The 24,046-nt window shown below is 39.1% G+C and overlaps 1 long non-coding RNA gene across 1 annotated transcript in view; it reads right to left on the bottom strand.

Annotated features, from left to right (window-relative positions):
- The window catches only part of LOC138852688 (uncharacterized), a 56,504-nt gene extending 32,794 nt beyond the window's left edge, over positions 1–23,710 (bottom strand). The window contains exon 1 of the long non-coding RNA XR_011392008.1: positions 22,376–23,710. This is a non-coding gene — a long non-coding RNA (uncharacterized lncRNA). The remainder of the gene's footprint in view (positions 1–22,375) is intronic.
- Between the last annotated feature and the right edge of the window lie 336 nt (positions 23,711–24,046).

Below are 24,046 nucleotides of genomic sequence, written 5' to 3' on the forward strand. Positions count from 1 at the left end.
TGCACAGAAGTAAGTGTGGATGTACTGAACTGGGAGTAAGTTTAGATCTATGAAGAGTGGGGGGGGGGGTGTTGCCAGGGATGGGATTTAGTGATTATTCTTACTGCAGCTTTTTGTTGGGTTATTATTGGCTTTAGGTGTGTTGCTGCAGTTGATCCCCAAGCACAAATAGCATAGGTGAGGTATGGATAAATAAGTGAGTGGTATAGTGTGAGAAGGGCATTTTGCGGCACGTAGTATCGTATCTTGGAGAGGATCCCAACCGTTTTGGATACTTTTTTGGTTATATGCTGGATATGGGTGCTGAAATTCAGGTTGTTGTCAAGGTATAAGCCTAGGAATTTTCCCCCATTATTTCTGGTAATTAGAGTGTTGTCAATCTTAATGTTAATTTGTGCATCTCCTGCTCTGCTACCAAACATAATATAGTAGGTTTTGTCAGTGTTAAGCGTAAGTTTATTGGCTGTCATCCAAGTCGATATTTTAATCAGCTCGTCATTCACAATGGTGTTGAGGGTGGCAAGATTAGGGTGAGAGATGACATAAGTCGTGTCATCAGCAAAGAGAATGGGTTTCAGGTGTTGGGATACGTTTGGAAGGTCATTGATGTATATGAGGAAGAGCAGGGGACCAAGGACACTTCCCTGCGGAACTCCAGTATCAAGTGGCCGTGTTGCTGATGCTGTGTCTTTAATGGTGACGTACTGATACCTATTAGTAATGTAAGATTTGAAATAAGCAAGCACATGGCCTCTTATACCGTAATGATCAAGTTTGTGGAGTAGGATGTCGTGGTCTACTGTGTCAAAAGCTTTTCTTAGGTCAATAAAAATTCCTAGTGGATATTCCTTATTTTCCAAGGCTGTGTATAGCAGATCTAGCATTTTTATGATTGCATCATTAGTGCTTTTATTTTTCCTGAATCCAAATTGGCAGGGGTTGAGTATGTTTTGAGCCGTTATAAATGAATACAGTCTCCTGTGCACGAGTTTCTCAAAGATTTTGGATAGCAATGGTAAGTTAGATATTGGCCTATAGTTGTTTAAGTCTGTAGGGTCACCACCTTTATGTATTGGTGTAACCCTTGCCATCTTGAGTAGTTTCGGGAAGGTGCTAGTCTCTAGTGACTTGTTAAAAAGTAATGAAATAGCATGTGAAAGGACATGGGCTGCTCACTTGTACAGTAATGGTGGGACATGAGACAGATTCCCCGAGTTATTTTTAAGTGACTTTATAATCTCAGTGACTTCCGTGGGCTCAGTTGGTGCAAGATAGAAGGAATTAGGGAAATTCCCATGTAGGTAGTCCCCGGCATGGGCATTTGTATGTGGGATTTTACTGGCGAGATTAGATCCTATGGTTGAGAAGAAGTCGTTTATCTTGTTAGCTGTGTCAGTGGGATGTAGTGGTGTTTCATTAGGTTTAGTTAGGACAATATTCTTGTTTTTTCTCAGTTTGTGGGTCCCTAGAATCTGAGAGAGTGTTTTCCAGGTCTTTTTTATATCTCCTCTAGTGTCTGTGAATCTGCTGGAGTAGTATAGTTGTTTGGCTTTCTTTATTACTTTGGTGAGAGCTGATGAATAGTGTTTAAGAATATCTTTGTGTATTAAGCCCTGTCTATATTGCTTTTCATATTGGTGTTTCTTGTCAATGGATTTCAGAATGGTGCTGGTTAGCCATGGGAAACCAAGCCGTTTGTTTGTGATCTGTTTTGTTTTTATAGGACAATGTTTGTTGTATAGTCTAAGTAATTTGTTAAGAAAGATGTCTGTCCAGTCATCAATACCATTGGCCTTGGAGAATTCTGTAGGCCAATCAACAGTCTCTAGGTCAGCTGTGAACTTCCTTACTGAGGCCTCGACATGGAGTCTAAATGAGACTTTGTTGTATTCAAGTGGTGGTTTACTAATGTTTGTCAGGAGGAAGGTAGGGTAGTGGTCTGTAGTGCTGTCTGTGATTATCCCTGATTTAAGGGGGGCTAGTATATTGGTCCATATGTGGTCTATTATGGTTGCACTTGTCTCAGTGAGCCTGGTTGGTTTAGTTATTGTTGGTATGAGAAGTGTGTTGTTCATATTGTTGATGAAATCAGTTACAGGCTGATCATCTAGTAAGCCAAGGTTGATGTTGAAGTCTCCAGCTAAGAGAAGGTGGTGCTTATTCATTTGTCTGTTTGTTATTAGTGACTTTAATTTCTCACTGAAATTTGGGATGTTTGTGTGAGGTATCCAGTAAATGGCACCGATTGTTATAGGTGTCTTAAGGTTTTTTACAGTAAAATTAGCAAAAATGTATTCCCCATATTCATCACTAAAGCAAGTGGTGTTAATACAAGATAATTGGTTAGAGTAATAGATTGCAATACCACCCCCAACTTGGTTTGGTCTGCAGTTGTGAATTGCTGTGTATCCTGGTAGAGGGTAGATATCTATTGTGTCCTGCTTAAGCCAGGTCTCAGTAAGAATAATGCAGGAGAAGGGTGTCTTTAGTGATTCAAGGAGTGCCAGGAGGTCATCATAGTGTTTGCTTAACCCTTTCAGGGTCCGTCCCGTAGATCTATGGCTTTATGTTCAGGGTCCAAACCGTAGATCTACGCCAAAATTCTAGCGCCCTCAAATTTAGCATGAGAAGGCTGGTAGGCCTACATCTAAGAGAATGGGTCTGGGTGGTCAGTGTGCACACCATAGAAAAAATCTGGACGCCCACATGGCATTGTGGGAACGCCGGCAAAGTAGCTTTGTTCATAGTGCCTGGCGGCAAGATGCTCTCACTCCCCACTCACTCTCCGGGCGAATTCTGACTCTCCTCTTCACAACTTACAGTTCTAAGACTGATGGAAGTGGAGCTGAAAACGAATTCTATGGTTTTGAACCATATGGTACCATTGTGCCATATGGTACAATGGTACCATATGGTACAATGGTGCCATGTCATACAATGGTATCATGGTACAATGGTATATGGTACAATGGTACCATATGGTACAATGTACATATAGTACATTGTACCATATAGTACATTGTACCATATGATACAGGGTACAGGGACCCTAATGGAAATAAATCTGTCTGACTTTTTTGGGTTATCCTATGTTCTCCAAACATATTTATTTATTTATTTATTTATTAACAATTTGAGCACACATACAGAGGTACAAAAAAATACAGATAAGAGCAGCATGCCAAAGCCACTTATACTATGCATAGCATTTCGGGCTGGCTTAAAATTAACTAAGCAATGATGAAATCAGTGATAATACTAAGTGATAATGCTAAGTATGACATTCTATGTAACTTTATTTGTGTATAACTAAATAAACTTACTTATGATGCCACATGCACTTGAGTAAGTTTATTCAGGTGTACAAAAATACAATTACATAGATTATCATACATAGTAGCATATGTATAAATCCTAGGATAACGCAAAAAAGTCAGGGTGACTTATTTCTATAGTTATCCCTGTATCTGTACCATATGGTACCCTGCACCATATGGTACCCTGCACCATATTGTACCCTGCACCATATGATACCCTGTACCATATGGTACCCTGTACCATATGGTACCCTGTACCATATGGTACCATGTAACATATACCATGTACCATATGGTCAATAGGTGTTGGTGGCATGAGACACCAGCCAAGACTGAGTGAGTGGCGAAGCAAGCTAGCTACTGACTCCGCAGTTTCCGAGACAAAGTGCTTTGTCATCCACCTCAAGGAACACGTAAAGTTCCTGTACACTTATAAATATATAATAGAACATTACTAATATAAAACATTTTTGCATATTTTTGTTGTAAACAACTATTGTAACCAAAATAATAATGAAAATATTAGTGTGTTGAATACAACAGTACCATATGGTACAATGAACCATATGGTATCATTGTACTGCATGGTACAATGTACCATATGGTACCATTGCATCATATGGTACCATATGGTACCATTACACCATATGGTACCATAAGGCACCATTGCACCATATGGTACCATTGTATCATATGGTACCATTGTACCAAATGGTGCCATTCTACCATGTGGTACCACTGTATCATATGGTACCATTGTGTCATGTGCCATTGTGCCATATGGTACCATTGTATCATATGATGCTATTGTACCATATGGTACCATTGCACCCTATGGTACCATTGCACCCTATGGCACCATTGTACCATATGGTACTATAAGGTACCATTGTACCAAATGGTGCCATTCTACCATGTGGTACCACTGTATCATATGGTACCATTGTATCATGTGCCATTGTACCATATGGCACCATTGTACCATATGGTACCATTGTATTCAACACAATAACTGCACTAATATTTTCATCATTTTGTTTACAATAAACTTGTAAACAAGTTTTGTAAGCAATATAATGATAAATTAGTGCAGTTATTGTGTTGAATACAATGAGTGTACACTTATACAATATACATTATACTGGTCTCACAGGCCACAAATGTTATTAGAAAAAGAAAAAAATAGAAAAGAAAAGAAAAAAGTATAAAAAACATAAAATAAAAAAATGGGATTTTGCGGAAGTCACTGATGTTGCCGCCACCCGGTCATTTAGGGTCAACTTCCCACCGCTGTATCTCGGTAAGTACTGATCAGAAAAAACTTTTTTTTGTCTTATTACCTTCACAAAAATATACTCTTTAATTCTGAAAGAAAAAATAATTTTTTTTTTTTTCAAAATTTCTTGGACACTGGAGCACCACTTCAGATTTTGGCCTTGGACCCTGAAGGGGTTAAGGACCTGATGTTGTAGTTAAGTACTGATAGGCTTTTAGCACTGTTTAGGATAGTGCTGGCTTGTGATGCTGTGTAATAAAGGCAGTTACTTTCCAATAGGTTTTGATTGGGTGTCAGATTATGGAGGTTTAGATCAAGGTCAACGTGATCAATCATCTTCTAGGTTTAAATTATGGTTATTTATATCCTGAGTTGTGTGTTGAGTTCTAGTACTGATATCTGTAGTGGTAGGAAGTTTGGACAAGTATATAGCTAGAGTATTTTGGCCATGTAGGGTATAGTCACTACTACACATAATGAAGTTGATGTTGTCTATGTGTTGTGCTGGAATGAACTAAAGTACAACTAGGTATAAACTAGTAATATAAAAATACAAATTAAAAATAGAACAAGACTCTCACTTGTAATTGCACTAAGGTCTAATAATGACTTTTGTGGAGTCTATGTTTTGAGCTAGAATGAGCTATAGTACAATAGGTTTAATCTAATAATATAAAAATACAAATTAAAAATAGCACTAGTCTCTCACTAGTAATTGCACTATGGTCTAATATAGTGAATTTGGTATTGACTATGTATTGAGTTAGAATGAGCTATGGTACAACTGAATTTAATCTAATAATATAAAAATACAGATTAAAAATAGCACCAGTCTCTCACTAGTAATTGCACTATGGTCTAATATAGTGAATTTGGTATTGACTATGTATTGAGCTAGAAAGAGCTATAGTACAACTAGGTTTAGTCTAATAATATAAAAATACAAATTACAAATAGCACCAGTCTCTCACTAGTAATTGCACTATGGTCTAGTATAGTGAATTTGGTATTGACTATGTATTGAGCTAGAATGAGCTAGAGTAAAACTGTGATTAATCTAATAATATAATAAAGGAACAAGACTCTCAATTGTAATTGCACTAAGGTCTTATATAAGTTGTTTACAAGAATTAGAGTATAATTAGATTTAAATTGACAGGATAAAATTCACAAATTAAGGTAGCAAAAGAATAATAAAAAAATGATAAAAATAAAAATGGCAATGACTTGGTTATAATATGCTAGTAAGATGGTAGACAGGATAATATAAAAGTTGTAGTTGAAAATACTAGTTTAAAAAAGTATGGAATAAAAATGGTCAATAAAAGAAGTTTACAATAAGTTTGATCAATATAGTTTAAAGTAAAATTGGGCAATAATAGGGATTTAGAATAAAATTGGGCAATTGAGTATTTTTTAAAGTGAGGTAGAATTATTGAAGACAAGTTATGGTTAGTTTATAATAAAATAAGATGGAACAGTGATGCGGTAAGTTGTAAAAAAAGGAGATAGATTCTGTAGATATTAAACACAATTAAGACTATGAGGTAGAATGGTCGTTGAATACAACAATGACAATCATCAGTTCACCCTAATGAAATGGCAGACACTGGCAGGCAGCATAGAGAGAGCACTGAACCCATTCTAAAACCTGCAGCTGTGATTGATTACACCTTCAATATGCGTTCAGTGGACAAATGTGACATGCAGATTGGGTTTGCTGATTGTGTTCGCAAGAGTTATAAGTGGTACATAAAACTCTTTTTCCATCTTCTGGACATTTCCATGCTCAATGCTTATAATATGTATAAGATGAGGACCAGAAACAAACCACAATATGGCGAATTCTGTTTGTCTGTCATCAGACAAATAGTATTCAAGTACCAAAGAAGAACACCTGCAATAGACCGCCCACCAAATTATCAACAACTACCTTCTCGTCTGAAGCATGGTGATCACTTCCTGGTAAAACTGCCTGCTACTGCTTTCAAGAAAAAGGCTCAGAAGAGGTGTTACGTCTGTGCACATACAAAAAAACGCCCACAACAACGCAGAGACACTCGTTTTATGTGTGAGGAGTGTAAAACACCACTGTGCATGACACCATGTTTCAAAGAGTTCCACAGGCTGCAGAACTTCTAGAAACATTCCCTGTGACTGTATATGTGTATATAAAATATAGAAAAATAGTAATAAACAACATTTCAAATAGTTTGTGTAAATATTTTTTATAAACAAAACAATGACAACAGTGTTTATGCCCTTATTGTGTAGTATTGAAAAAGAAAAAACTTACAAAATACTGATCATATTGGTCTCACAGGCCATAAAAGTTACTTGGAAAAAGAAAAATTAAAAAATAATAGAAATTAGTACATAAGAAAGTAAATAAAAGAATACCAGGAGATGGCAGTCGGCGATGTTGCCACATTGTCCTCCTTTTTCATCAACTTCACGCCTCCATATCTCGGTAAGTATTGATGGTAAAATTTTTTTTTTTCATAAGAAAAAATAATTTTTTTTGTTTTTTTTTGGAAATTTGGCCAACCCTGAGAATGAGTCTCTGAGAGGACCTGTCGACCCTCAAAGGGTTAATCACTGAAGAAGGCACCTCATCCACTCCCTCTTCCTCCTCCTCTGAAGCAAGTTCCTCGGCTGTGGTCTGATGCAGTTCCAGTTGAAGCTCATGCAGTTCGTCAGTGGTTAGCTCTTCCCTGTGGTCCTCCACCAACTCTTCCACATCCTCGTCACTCACTTTATTTACCAAAGGGCTTGCACTAGCTTTCCTTGGGTCCATGATGACTTATTTAGCAGTTGCAAGCACAAAAAAACAATGGATTATTATGAAATGTATTGTATGAACCTGTGGGGTGATGGTCACTTGTTGGTAAACAATGGCACACTGAGTGTGAATGGAGTGGGAGACTGGCTTTGTGTGCGCGGTGATGGGCGGACGGGTACCGGATGGTCGCTGAAACACGAGTTTTTTCACGAAACTCGAGGCCAAATTTTTCCAAAAGAACTCGCCGAAGGTCGAATTTTGTGAAAGTCGAGGCTGCCAAAACTTGGGGGTCCACTGTAATTTCAACATAAATCTGTGCCCATGCTTGGCAAATCTAACTCAGAGTCTAGTACTATACTGGTCTAACAGAGGTTATACAGACAGTTACTCATAGTAATTCAAGTTTTTCATTCTTCCAAACATTATTATGTAAGGTAATACCATATGCATACCCCTGCAAAGAGGGTTCCTTGATGCTGGTGAGGGGCTCTTGATTCAGGGAATTGGACCTGAACTCCCTTTCCTTGAATCAAACGTGGTTGTTTCTGATTCCTCCAGGCACCATATAACCCCTACAGGTTTAGTATTTCACATGAATATAATAACCATATACAGTGGACCCCGAGTTTCATGATTAATCCGTTCCAGAGAGCCCGCCGGAAGTCGAAATTCATGAAACTCGAAACCATTTTCCCCATAAGAAATAATGGAAATAAAATTAATCCGTTCCAAACACCCAAAAATATTAAAATAGAATATTTTTTTTCAAATTAAATAAAGATTTACATAATGAAAACAATCAGAAATCAAGTACATGCATTTAAAATAAATAATAATAACATTACACTTAACTTTACTGAAGACTTCTGGGTGGATGGAAGATGGAAGGAGGTGACAGGAGGAAGGTGTACACTATTATTTGGAAGGAGAATCTCCTTCCATTAGGTCTTTAGGTAGCAAGTCCTTATCTGGGGTTACTTCCCTTCTTCTTTTAATGCCACTGGGAACAACCTGAGAGTCACTGGACCCCTGGTGCACAAAATATCTATCCAGAGAGGTCTTTCTCTGGTGTTTCTTTAAGATTTCCCTGAAGTGGGACACAACACTGTCATTGTACATGTTGCAGATATGGCTTGTTTCAGCTTGGTCAGGGTGATACTTTTCAACAAAACTTTGCAACTCATTCCACATTCCACACATGTCCTTAATCACTAAAGAAGGCACCTCATCCACTCCCTGTTCCTCCTCCTCTGAAGCAAGTTCTTCGGCTGTGGTCTGATGCAGTTCCAGTTGAAGCTCTTGCAGTTTGTCAGTGGTTAACTCTTCCCTGTGGTCCTCCACCATCTCTTCCACATCACCGTCACTCACTATATTTACCAAAGGGCTTGCACTAGCTTTCCTTAGGTCCATGATGACTTATTTAGCAGTTGCAAGCACAAAAAACAATGGATTATTATGAAATGTACTGTATGAACCCACAGGGTGATGGTCACGTGTTGGTAAACAATGGCACACTGAGCATGAATGGCGTGGCAGACTGGCTTTGTGTGAGCGGTGGCGGGCGGATGGGTACCGGACGGTCGCCGAAACACAAGTTTTTTCACGAAATTCGAGGCCAAATTTTTCCAAAAGAACTCGCCGAAGGTCGAATTTCATGAAAGTCGAGGCTGCCGAAACTCGGGGGTCCACTGTACTCACCTTTTTCCCCTCATCAATTCTATGATTCACCTCATCTTTCGTAGACCCATCTGCTGACACGTCCACTCTTAAATATCTGAATACATTCACCTCCTCCATACTCTCTCCCTCCAATCTGATATCCAGTCTTTCATTACTTAATTTTTTTGTTATCCTCATCACATTACTCTTTCCTATGCAGAGGACCCCTGGTTATCGGCTGTAATCTGTTCCAGAAGGGGACCCCTGGTTATCGGCCATAATCCGTTCCAGAAGGTCGGCTGATAACCGAAATGGCCAAAACCCGATTTAATATTTCCCATAAGAATTAATGGAAATACAATTAATCCATTCCAGACAAAAGTATTCACAAAAAAAATAATTTTTTAACAATTATGTAAGTATTACATACATACCTTTATTGAAGGCTAATGCTGGCTTCTGGAAGATAGGGAAGAGAAAAGAGGGAGGAGTTAGTGTTTGGAAGTGGAATCCCCCTCCACAAAGACTTTAGGTAGCAAAGCCTTCTCTGGGGTTACTTCCCTTCTTTGTCTTTTAATGCCCCTAGGACCAGCTTGAGAGTCACTGGAACCCTGTCTCACAAAATAACTGTCCCGAGTGCTCTGTTTCTGGTGTCTCTTTAAGATTTTCCTGAAGTGGGACAGGGTTTTGTCACTAAACATGTTGCAGATATGGCTTGTTTCAGTTTTGTCAGGGTGGTGTTTCTCTACAAAAGCTTGCACTCTAGTCCACATTGCACACACCTCTTTAATCTCTGAAGAAGGTACCTCCTTCACTCCCTCTTTCTCCTCCTCTGAAGCAAGTTCCTCAGCTGCAGTCTGTTGCTGTTCAAGCTGAAGCTCTTGCAGCTCTTCAGAGGTTAGCTCTTCCCTGTGGTCCTCCACCAACTCTTCCACATCCTCGCCACTCACCTCCAACCTCAGGGACTTCCCCAGTGCCACAATAGAGTCCACAGGGTCGGTAGGGTCAGGGTCAGCCTCAAACCCTTCAAAATCCCTCTCTTGGATACAATCTGGCCACAGTTTTCTCCAAGCAGAGTTCAAAGTCCTGGAAGTCACTTCCTCCCAAGCCTTACCTATAAGGCAATAGAGGATAGTGAAGTGATTCCTCCAGAACTTTCTTAGGGTCAACTGAATGTCCGAGGTCACTTCAAAGCACTTTTGAAACACTGCTTTTGTGTCGAGTTTTTTGAAGTTAGAAATGACCTGCTGGTCCATGGGCTGGAGGAGAGGAGTGGTGTTAGGAGGCAAGAACTTCACTTTTATAAAATTGAAGTCCCTAAACACTTGGTCTTCTAAGTCTGGAGGATGTGCAGGAGCATTGTCCAGTACCAGGAGGCACTTGAGTGGCAATTAATTTTCCAGGAGATATTTTTTCACACTTGGGCCAAACACATCATTAACCCACTCTTTGAAAATTTGCCTTGTGACCCATGCCTTATGATTAGCTTTCCACATTACACACAATCTATTCTTCATGACATTGTTTTTCTTGAACACTCTGGGATTTTCTATCACTTCACGCTTAAATTCCATGGTGTTTCTCACTTTCTTTACCACAGGAACTTTCTTTGGAGCCATGGTTACTTATTTCACAGTTGGACTGCAAAAACAATGGAAAACAAGCAAAATGTTTGGAAGTATGAGCAGCCCCAGCCGGCAGATGGACGCGTCCCAAATGGCCAATAACCAAATTAACGGCCGATAACCGGGCACTGAAAAAACGGCCAATAACCGAGTTGGCCGATAACAGAACCGGCCGATAACTGGGGGTCCACTATTCACTTTCAATTTTCTTCTTTTACATACCCTATCAAACTCATCCACCAACCTCTGCAACTTCTCTTCAGAATCTCCCAAAAGCACAGTGTTATGAGCAAAGAGCACCTGTGACTAACTCCCACTTTGTGTCAGATTCTTTATCTTTTAGCCCCGCACCTCTTGCCAACACCCAAGCATTCACTTCTCTTACATCGCCATCCATAAATATATTGAACATTAGCACCCTCAGTGCTCCTGAGGGTGCTAGTGTTGTCCTGGAGGACAGTCCTGAGGGTGCTAGTGTTGTCCTGGAGGATAGTGCTCCTGAGGGTGCTAGTGCTGTCCTGGAGGACAGTGAACCAAAAGGAGACACTGGGCCTGGTGATGAAACAAGTAAAGATGCTATTCAGTTCACAGAGGTACAAAATAGAGATACTGCTGGAGATGGAACAAAAGGGGATAATGCCACAGGAAATAGTGTCGACACATTACCAGCAAAACCTGGTAGAAGCACTGATGTCCATACAGGGTGATAGATAAGGAGGAAACAAACAAAAAAAATGCATCAGCAGCAAAAACAGCTACAATGCATCCTAGCAAACGGAAATCCAATCTATGCAAATACTATGCCTTGGGTATCTGCAGGCATGGTATATCTGGTAAAACAGGTGAGACATGCACCTTTGACCACCCCAAAAAATGCCGCACCCATATGACAACAGGAGAGTGCAACTTCCCCTCCTGTAATTTATTTCACCCAGAAATGTGTCACTCATCAATTCATGAAAGAAAATGCTACAATGCATACTCCCAGGCCCATCACCTAAGGGTGACAAGACTCAGACCAGACAGATTATGGGAAACAAATGGGGGAGCCACAACCCCTCCAGGAACAGAGCTTTTTTAGGGCCAGGAGGGAAAAAAGACTGGCAAGAAACGACAATAATTCTACACCAACTGAAAACAATTCTGGAGCAGAGGCACGGACGTTGGCCTTCACTCCAGAACAACAGATATTAGAGCCAGCAAATAAAATCCCCTAAATTCCACCAATATAACAACATCTGTCTTTGCAAACATACAGGGTTAAAAGCCGTCAAAAACAACAAAATTCCTTACAACAAGAGACTGCTCACGGAGTCAAATGCAATGTTTGCAGCATTCACAGAGACTCACATAAATGATCATTATGACAACGAAATATGGGTCCCTATTCAGATGTGACAGACTAAACAGCCAATAGGAGGGGGGTTGGCCTATACATCACAGAGTCGCTCATTTGCTCAGAACTACTAAACATCTCTGATGATGTAGTTGAAGTTTTGGTGGTAAAGATTGAAAAACAAAACCTTGTCATTGTGGTTGTATACAAGACGCAATTTCCAAGCAATTCCACTGTCTGGCAAATCTCTCAACTCCTGCCCCAAACATCTTACTACTAGGAAATTTCAACTTGAGACACCTAAAATGGAGGAGTATAGCAAACATTGTTTTAGCAGAGATCACCCCAGGAGGCAGCTCAGATGAAAATTCACACACACGCGAACTATTAAATCTCTGCACCAAATTCATCATAAACCAGCAAATATTAGAGCCTACAAGACTAGAAAATATGCTGGACCTCATATTCACTAGATATAGATTTTGCCACCGAAGTGGCTAGTTTATTGTGCACCCCATATCCATCCTGTGGACGGTAGCGCAAGAGCGTATGGATACACAAAAGGCCCAGGAACTAGGCCCCAAAGGGTTAACAGGAATACATATGGATTTATATCTACATATCTATAGTTCACTTATCTGTTACAAGCAAATTTAGGAAATTTGCTTAGTATATCTGGTATCTTATTTTCATTAATAAGATATCTTGACATGTCACATAGGTTATTATACTGTCTGTCTCTGTATTCTTCAATAAGTGGACAATTAAGCACATAGTGTTCAAGACAGTGACCATATGCCTGATCACATAATTTACATTTAGTTTGATCATCATCTGTGTGTCTCCCAAACTGCCAGAAGTACTTGTAACCAAGCCTAAGCCTGGCCACTACAACATCAGTCAGTCTGTTCACATTGCAAGTTGCTCCATAAACATACTTATCTACGTTCATGTTTTCATAGTGGGTTATAGATCTACTCAGGCTTCTAACTGCATTCCTATAACAATCATTTTCATTATTTACTTCTCTCCTAATATTATTCCTAATGCTAGACACAGTTATACCAAAGTTATATTTTACTTTCTCCTTCTGGGTACTCTTCTTGGCTAACATATCAACTTTATCATGAAGGAGTAATCCAATGTGTGATGGGATCCATAGCAATTGTACATTAATTCCTTTGTCCCTAATTTTTGAGTATCTATACCTGGCTTCTCCAATGAGCATGTTGTTGGAGTCATTATATGAGTCAAGAGCCTTCAATGATGACATAGAATCAGTAATGATGATAGAGTCAAGTTTAGTGTCATAGGTTAGCTTTAGCGCCATTAGGATTGCAAACAATTCAGTTTGCAGTGTAGACGCCCAATTGTTAATTCTTATGCCTAACTCAACAAATTTATTATCGTTTTTAACAAGGGAGGTGGCAACAAGAGCAGATGCAGCCCTGCCAGAAGACTCCTGTTTAGATCCATCAGTGTATATAACTTGTGATAACTTATTACTACCAGCTAGGTGAGAAATTTCTTCTTGAGCAGTTGCTCTAACAAGAGATTTAAGGAAAGGATTACTAGCAATGAGCTTCTTGGGAGGGACTTGTAGGTATGTGATATTAAATGCACATCTTCCACGGAGGGGTAAAATGCTCTTGTTGCCTACAGTGATACAGTTCATGCAGGTTATAAAACTTGATGTAATTGCACGTTTTCACAATCCATTTAGATCTGTGTGTATTTACCTCTAGACACTTGGTAAGGTTCATTGTGACAGTGTCTGGTTCGTTTCTCAACATTCTAATACCGAGTACAGTGTTAATCTCAATAATCCTATCACTGATACTAGAAATACCAAGCTCTTTCCTCATGTTAAGAACTTTTGTAGATCTGGGACAGCCAAGAATAATCCTGAGAGCTTCATTTTGCATTAACTCCAAGGGTCGGAGAGAACTTTCTCTAGCTAATATCAACATGGGAGCAGCATAATCAATTAAGGATCTAACATAGGCTATGTACATCATTCTTACGATTCTCACATTAGCACCATAGTTGGGGTTGTAGGCAGCAACAGCTTTGAGAGCATTTAGCCTAGCTTTGCATTTCTTGTTTAGTTGTGGTATAGTGGATTTGTTAAAGGGTACATCTACACCAAGATATCTAAGTTTTAACGTAGCTAATGATTTCACCCTGTAAATAGATGGGTGGGGGATGTCGTTTGCTTGTTAATATCTTTGTTTTAGAGGAAGATATTATGAGGCCTAGTCGATTACAAATTGCTTGAACTTCATTAAGAATGGTATTCATCTTCTTATGCCCTGTTGTATGGATCATGATATCATCAGCATAGCTTATAGCTATATGTTTAGGTGAGGCAGGTAGAGCATTTAGGAGAGCATTAATCAGAATATTAAATAGCATGGGACTAAGAACTCCTCCCTGCGGTGTACCTAAAGACATTTCTTTAGAATCACTTCTGAAGCCTTGGTAAAGGACAGATGATACTCTATTTGACAGGTATCCTATTATCCAGCAGAGTAAGCTACCACCAATATTCATTTTGGCTAGTTCATGTAGTATAACGGTTCTGTTCGCAATATCAAATGCAGATTTTAGATCAAGGAAAGTGGTAAAACTAGTAGAGGTGTGTGCAGCGAGAAAGGTGGAAATACAGTTCTGCACACTTTTACCTTTCATGAACCCATAGAGGTAGGGGGAAAGTTGGTGTCTGATTCTGTAGTACAGTCTGTTAAGTATCATTCTTTTAAAAGTTTTACAAAGACAACTAGTTAAGGAGATCGGCCTAAATGTATCAGGCTGTTGGGGTTTAGGGATAGGCACAATGAGACTATTGGTCCAGGAAGTAGGAAGAACGCCCTCAATGTAACTGAGATTATACAGTGCCAACAAAGGGTTATCAGGCACGTGCCTTAGAGTTCTGAGAATATCATAGGTTATACCATCCTCTCCAGGAGCAGTTGATCGACCTTTAGTTAATGCATTATCTAATTCATACTCGGTAAAGAGGCAATCACTCTCATCAATATTTTGGCTCATAAAATTAATCAGTTTCAACATTTCTTCAGAAGTACTCTCTAAATTTTTTCTAATATGAGATGGAAGGTTTTCATGCCTGGATGTTTTGGACCAGTCATTTATGAGGTCATTTGCTTTTCCAAGAGGAAAGGGATGAGCAACATTGCCAGTCTTTTTCCTGGTTATTTTATTTACACCTTTCCAAGCCAAACTTAAAGGGGTGGACCTATTTAATCCACTAACAAACTGTTCCCATTCCTGTTGCCTAAGTTCTTGCTTTCTATTCCTTGCATTTGTTAGTGCAGCTTGGAACGTTCTGAGCAGGTCTGGGGTTCTACATTCACGGTATGCTTTACCAATCCTCCTAGCTGCATGTGTTAGATTACGTAGCTGTGGATCATTATAGTATTTACATTGGTTTTTATTGTTATTTATAGTAGTGGAGGGTCTTTGTTTCCTATTCCTGCCCACTTGATCTGTGAGAACACTCTCAATAGTGGTAATTAAATCATCATTAAATTTTTGTGTGCCAATGGGCTCGTAATTCTTATACCATTGATCCAAGTGGTTAATAAAGTTGTCTCTGTGTTCTGGTTTGAGAATAAGTTTCCTCCTTCTGTATTTAGCTCCTTGATTGCTGGAGATGTGATCAAGATTGACAGTTGTTAGTCTTGGGAAGTGATCAGATAGAAGATCATCAACTATGACAGAGTCATGCATCGTATATGATGTATTAAATCCAAGACACAGATCTAGTATGCCACCATATATGTGAGTAGGCTCAGTAGTACCCACAATTCGAACATTATCATGCTCATTTAGCAATTTCACTAGTTTAGTTCCATTGGTGTTTGTTATAGACCCACCAATATTCTTATGTCTGGCATTAAAATCTCCAAGAATGATGGTAGGTTCACTATTGATGCGATCTGGTAAAGCATCAGGTCGAAGCTGGTTCGCTGGGGCATAGAGATTAAAAATGTTTATGGAAAAATCTCCTGCATATACTTTGACACCATGATACTGCATGTTAACTCGACTATGCAAGGAAAGGAGTGAATGTGGCAAGTTCTTTCTGACATACATCACACAACAGTTGGTTGACCTTTGGTTATAAGCTGCATATCCAGGCAAGTTTTGTGGAGGTGCTCCATCTTTCAATCTACATTCCTGCAAACAGATGACATCAATATTCTTGGTTGCACTAATATGATGTAAGTCAGGCAACCGCTTCCTGATGGAAGCAATGTTCCATGAAAAGATTTGTAATGTATCCATTGTAGTGAGTTATTACAATCTCTTGCTCATAAGATGGTAAAACTATTAAGTGCCTACAGTGTGCAGGCACTTAAGAGCAAATAGCATAGTTTGTACGTCTTTATCTTCAGGACCTTTTTTTTTTAAACATTTTTCGGCATTTTGACGGCCAGTTAAAAAGCAAGTCTTGAAGGTAAGAGTCAAGGGCTTCTTTCTTACAAATTGCTGGAAGCTGAACGGAAATTGCTGCACTTTTGACATCATCACCATCCTCAAGAGCATCATCCTGATTACATATATTTATTAAACTTGTCAGGATCTGTTCAAGATGCTCAATTTTTTTCTGGAAATTTGTTATAATATGAGGAAGGTCAGGCGAGTCCAATGCCTCTCCGGAGGATGGTACTTCTGAGTTAGTGCTTTCTTTAACACCTATCACCTTAACGGGTACCATGGTTACATTAGTGTTCTCTGATGGTGCCTGTGGCAAGTCTGTTTCATCATTCATTGCAGGTAGGTCCTGTGCATCTGACTCATTTCCAATTTCCAGGGGGGTTACCTGTGTGGTGTCCGTCTGACTGTTGTAGTTGTGTGTATTGGGAAAAATGACAAGCTCATCCTCATATTCAGGTGTAGCCATAGGTATCAGTAGTGGCAGACCAGTAGTTCCACATGTGTTAACAGGGATGGCTAGCTCCTCCACATTATTATTATTATAATCAAAAAGAAGCGCTAAGCCACAAGGGCTATACAGCAGCTCCTCCACAGCTGGTGTGTGTGATGGCATTCTGGTATCGCCAGAATCCTTTGCAGTGAGGTGGGGTTCTTGCACACTTTGCAGAGGTTCAGTCTCGGATCTGGCTGTGGTAGACTGGATGGCCTCATCCTCAGTTACCATTAAAGGACTGTTATCAGGTTTACATCGAAGGTTGTTTGGGTTCTGACTGCAGTCCTTGCGGGAAACTGTAACCCCAACTTCTTTACAGTTAATACACTTAAATTTTTGGCTGTCAAGGCCTACTGTGCATTCTCTAGTGGAATGTTTCCCAGCACACTTACCACACCAAGAATGTAGTATTCCACAGTCTACTGCAACATGACCATAGTGCTGGCATTTGTAACACCTACATTTAAGGGGTAGGTACACTTCGATGTTTAGGAAACGTAAACCATGCACCCAGATATTCCGGGGGAGGGGCACAGGACCTACCCAACTGGTAATAATTTGGGATTTTCCTTTAAGTCTTTTAGGCTTGATGATATGCTCACTGAGAGTCAGATGGGATGGGTCCATGTAGAAAGGGTATCCAAAGATTATGATACTGACCCATTTTTTAAAGTGATGAGTGTCTGATGGAGGTCGGAGCAGCTTATTACCCCCATTCGAGCAGCGGCAGCGGCAGCGGCAACAGGAACCTTGTCCTCTATTTTTACTTCTACCTGAGGTTCCCAGCAGCCCAGTGATGACCTAATCAAGACCCGCATAACACTAACATGTGTGGATACCCAGAATGATATAAAGCAACTGCAGAAATCACCCAAAAGTTCACAAATTACCAACTAATAGGACTCGTTCTAGCAACTCCTACCCCGCTGCCACTGAAGTGATACTCCACAACATTCACCCAACACCCATCGCCTACTATTCACCCGAAGCCACAGCCAATGGACAAGGGTCAGAACAATAAAAGAAGATCCAGTAACCAGCTAAGGACTCCTAACATCAAAGGTGAGAGCAGTAAAAACACGAGGAAAACTTGTGGTACTGCCAGCCAGGACACAACCCTCATCACCCACCGACATCACCACAACACACGACAGATGACAACAAACATGGCCGCCGCTACAGTCCAAGATAACTCCTTCCCAGTATTTGATGTCAAGAAGATCACCGACCCAGAAATAGCTAAACTCCTTATGATTCAGAACCAAACGATCACCAAACTAACTCAGGAAATGCAGGAACTAAAGGCTAGCAATGCAGATTACCTCAACAAGATCACTGCTCTAGAACATAAACTAGACACTCTAGAACAACAAAGCAACACCCACACCCGGTCCCTAGACACCATCAACACTTTAAAAGACCAAGTCACCCTACTTACTACCAACATTACAGAGGAAAGATCAAGAGTGGACCAACAACTTGCCAATGTCATAACCAACTTCCAAGACCATAATGACCAACAGCAGCTATCTGACGCTGTTGTAGTTAACAGCAAACATCTCCCACCCACAGTCACCCAAGAGACCTGCATGGAGACCACCCTGCAGCTTATCAAGGACCACCTTCGCCTTAACATACGTAGTGATGAATTAAAGGATTGCAAACTGATGGGCTATCATGCAGGTAAAAAAACAGTGCTGTTAAAATTCCAAACTAGCTTACAAAGAAACAACCTACTAAAAACATCTATTTCTATGAAAACTGATGTTTACGTCAATGAGTGCCTTACCAAAACGAGACAAAACCTTCTTTATCGGCTAAGAAAACTGCGCTATGCCCAAAAAATCCACCAGTGCTTTGTGAGGGATGGAAAAATAGCAGTTAGGAAACAGCCCACTGGAAAGAGATACTTCATCTCCACAGAACATGACCTTAAAACATTCCTAAGTGAGGCTGGACTAACAGAATCAGAGTAAAGTGCAGATAATACCCATAGTCCACCGTTAGTGTTATATTGTCATAAATTTGTGCCCCCCTAAAATTCTAATACTCCAACTACTTTTAATTATCATTGTTGTACTCAACGACCATTCTACCTCATAGTCTTAATTGTATTAAATATCTACAGAATCTATCTCCTTTTTTACAACTTACCACATCACTGTTCCATCTTATTTTTTTATAAACTAACCATAACTTGTCTTCAATAATTCTACCTCACTTTATAAAATACTCAATTGCCCAATTTTATTCTAAATCCCTATTATTGCCCAATTTTACTTTAAACTATATTGATCAAACTTATTGTAAACTTCTTTTACTGATCATTTTTATTCCATACTTTTTTAACCTAGTATTTTCAACTACAACTTTTATATCATCCTGTCTACCATCTTACTAGCATATTATAACCAAGTCATTGCCATTTTTATTTTTATCAATTCTTTTTTTTATTATTATCTTGCTACCTTAATTTGTGTATTTTATCCTGTCAATTTAAATCTAATTATACTCTAATTCTTGTAAACAACTTATATAAGACCTTAGTGCAATTACAATTGAGAGTCTTGTTCCTTTATTATATTATTAGATTAATCACAGTTTTACTCTAGCTCATTCTAGCTCAATACATAGTCAATACCAAATTCACTATACTAGACCATAGTGCAATTACTAGTGAGAGACTGGTGCTATTTGTAATTTGTATTTTTATATTATTAGACTAAAGTTAGTTGTACTATAGCTCTTTCTAGCTCAATACATAGTCAATACCAAATTCACTATACTAGACCATAGTGCAATTACTAGTGAGAGACTGGTGCTATTTGTAATTTGTATTTTTATATTATTAGACTAAAGTTGTTGTACTATTCTAGCTCAATACATAGTCAATACCAAATTCACTATATTAGACCATAGTGCAATTACTAGTGAGAGACTGGTGCTACTTTTAATTTGTATTTTTATATTATTAGATTAAATTCAGTTGTACCATAGCTCATTCTACCTCAAGACATAGTCAATACCAATTTCACTATATTAGACCATAGTGCAATTACTAGTGAGAGACTAGTGCTATTTTTAATTTGTACTTTTATATTATTAGATTAAACCTATTGTACTTTAGCTCACTCTAGCTCAAAACATAGACTCCACAAAAGTCATTATTAGACCTTAGTGCAATTACAAGTGAGAGTCTTGTTCTATTTTTAATTTGTATTTTTATATTACTAGTTTATACCTAGTTGTACTTTAGTTCATTCCAGCACAACACACAGACAACATCAACTTCATTATGTGTAGTAGTGACTATACCCTACATGACCAAAATACTCTAGCTATATACTTGTCCAAACTTCCAACCACTACAGATATCAGTAGTAGAACTCAACACACAACTCAGGATATAAATAACCATAATTCTAAACCTAGAAGATGATTGATCACGTTGACCCTGATCTAAACCTCCATAATCTGACACCCAATCAAAACCTATTGGAAAGTAACTGCCTTTATTACACAGCATCACAAGCCACCACTATCCTAAACAATGCTAAAAGTCTATCAGTACTTAACTACAACATCAGGTCCTTAAGCAAACACTATGATGACCTCCTAGCACTCCTTGAATCACTAAAGACACCCTTCTCCTGCATTATTCTTACTGAGACCTGGCTTAAGCAGGACACAATAGATATCTACCCTCTACCAGGATACACAGCAATTCACAACTGCAGAACAAACCAAGTTGGGGGTGGTATTGCAATCTATTACTCTAACCAATTATCTTGTCTTAGCACCACTTGCTTTAGTGATGAATATGGGGAATACATTTTTGCTAATTTTACTGTAAAAAACCTTAAGACGCCTATAACAATCGGTGCCATTTACCGGATACCTCACACAAACATCCCAAATTTCAGTGAGAAATTAAAGTCACTAATAACAAACAGACAAATGAATAAGCACCACCTTCTCTTAGCTGGAGACTTCAACATCAACCTTGGCTTACTAGATGATCAGCCTGTAACTGATTTCATCAACAATATGAACAACACACTTCTCATACCAACAATAACTAAACCAACCAGGCTCACTGAGACAAGTGCAACCATAATAGACCACATATGGACCAATATACTAGCCCCCCTTAAATCAGGGATAATCACAGATAGCACTACAGACCACTACCCTACCTTCCTCCTGACAAACATTAGTAAACCACCACTTGAATACAACAAAGTCTCATTTAGACTCCATGACGAGGCCTCAGTAAGGAAGTTCACAGCTGACCTAGAGACTGTTGATTGGCCTACAGAATTCTCCAAGGCCAATGGTATTGATGACTGGACAGACATCTTTCTTAACAAATTACTTAGACTATACAACAAACATTGTCCTATAAAAACAAAACAGATCACAAACAAACGGCTTGGTTGCCCATGGCTAACCAGCACCATTCTGAAATCCATAGACAAGAAACACCAATATGAAAAGCAATATAGACAGGGCTTAATACACAAAGATACTCTTAAACACTATTCATCAGCTCTCACCAAAGTAATAAAAAAAGCCAAACAACTATACTACTCCAGTAGATTCACAGACACTAGAGGAGATATAAAAAAGACCTGGAAAACACTCTCTCAGATTCTAGGGACCCACAAACTGAGAAAAACCAAGAATATTGTCCTAACTAAACCTAATGAAACACCACTACATCCCACTGACACAGCTAACAAGATAAACGACTTCTTCTCAAACATAGGATCTAATCTCGCCAGTAAAATCCCACATACCAATGCCCATGCCGGGGACTACCTAGATGGTAATTTCCCTAATTCCTTCTATCTTGCACCAACTGAGCCCACGGAAGTCATTGGGATCATAAAGTCACTTAAAAATAACTCGGGGAATCTGTCTCATGTCCCACCATTACTGTACAAGCGAGCGGCCCATGTCCTTTCGCATGCTATTTCATTACTTTTTAACAAGTCAATAGAGACTAGCACCTTCCCGAAACTACTCAAGATGGCAAGGGTTACACCAATACATAAAGGTGGTGACCCTACAGACTTAAACAACTATAGGCCAATATCTAACTTACCATTGCTATCCAAAATCTTTGAGAAACTCGTGTACAAGAGACTGTATTCATTTATAACGGCTCAAAACATACTCAACCCCTGCCAGTTTGGATTCAGGAAAAATAAAAGCACTAATGATGCAATCATAAAAATGCTAGATCTGCTTTACACAGCATTGGAAAATAAGGAATATCCACTAGGAATTTTTATTGACCTAAGAAAAGCTTTTGACACAGTAAACCACCAAATCCTACTCCACAAACTTGACCACTACGGTATAAGAGGCCATGCGCTTGCTTATTTCAAATCTTACATTACTAATAGGTATCAGTACGTCACCATTAAAGACACAGCATCAGCAACACGGCCACTTGATACTGGAGTTCCGCAGGGAAGTGTCCTTGGTCCCCTGCTCTTCCTCATATACATCAATGACCTTCCAAACGTATCCCAACACCTGAAACCCATTCTCTTTGCTGATGACACGACTTATGTCATCTCTCACCCTAATCTTGCCACCCTCAACACCATTGTGAATGAGGAGCTGATTAAAATATCGACTTGGATGACAGCCAATAAACTTACGCTTAACACTGACAAAACTTACTATATTATGTTTGGTAGCAGAGCAGGAGATGCACAAATTAACATTAAGATTGACAACACTCTAATTACCAGAAATAATGGGGGAAAATTCCTAGGCTTATACCTTGACAACAACCTGAATTTCAGCACCCATATCCAGCATATAGCCAAAAAAGTATCCAAAACGGTTGGGATCCTCTCCAAGATACGATACTACGTGCCGCAAAATGCCCTTCTCACACTATACCACTCACTTATTTATCCATACCTCACCTATGCTATTTGTGCTTGGGGATCAACTGCAGCAACACACCTAAAGCCAATAATAACCCAACAAAAAGCTGCAGTAAGAATAATCACTAAATCCCATCCCTGGCAGCACACCCCCCCACTCTTCAAAGATCTAAACTTACTCCCAGTTCAGTACATCCACACTTACTACTGTGCAATCTATATCTACAGGGCCTTAAACTCTAATATCAACCTTGACCTAAAACGCTTTCTTGATAGTTGTGACAGAACCCACAGGCATAACACCAGACACAAACATCTCTACGACATTCCCCGTGTCCGACTAAACCTTTACAAAAATTCAATGTATGTCAAAGGCCCTAAAATCTGGAATACCCTACCTGAGAACTCTAGAACTGCAGACACATTCATCACCTTCAAAACTACCATTAGAAAACATCTTATCTCCCTGATACACCCCGTCAACTAACTACACGAATACCACCTGGTGGTTCACACTTACACTCGCTCACTCATTTGACCATAAACAGAAATATTAATCTCAGTCTTAAAATAATGAATCCTGTGATACTCCAATACTGAAACTATATACTGTGCCAAAACAAAAGCATTCACATTGCTAAACTCATAAACTAGTATTTAGTCACTTAGCCATAATACCAACTTACCTCATAATTTGTAATATTTTACAATTAAGAATAAAACTAAGTATGCCCGAAATGCCTAGCCATGCTAAGCGTTCTAGTGGTACACTCTGTAATCACAATTTTACTACATGTAAACCAAACAATAACCAAATTTCTGTAAACTCAGCATTGTAATCCTTATAGAGAATAAACTTTGAATAACCCAGATTACTACTACTTAATACGATACACACCTTACTACAAATACATTCAGAGACTTCTTGTATGTGTTAATAATATGGTACATACAATGATATAGCTGTAAATAAAGCATTACCACATATGTGCATGTGTGTGTGTGTGTGTGTGTGTGTGTGTGTGTGTGTGTGTGTGTGTGTGTGTGTGTGTGTGTGTGTGTGTTTGTGTATGTGTATGAGTGTGTGTGTGTGTGTGTGTGTGTGTGTGTGTGTGTGTGTGTGTGTGTGTGTGTGTGTGAGTATGAGTGTGTGTGTGTGCATGAGTGTGTGTACTCACCTAGTTGAGGTTG

This window comes from Cherax quadricarinatus, chromosome 14, assembly GCF_038502225.1.
Source record: "Cherax quadricarinatus isolate ZL_2023a chromosome 14, ASM3850222v1, whole genome shotgun sequence".
In the NCBI taxonomy this organism is placed as follows: Eukaryota; Metazoa; Arthropoda; class Malacostraca; order Decapoda; family Parastacidae; genus Cherax; species Cherax quadricarinatus.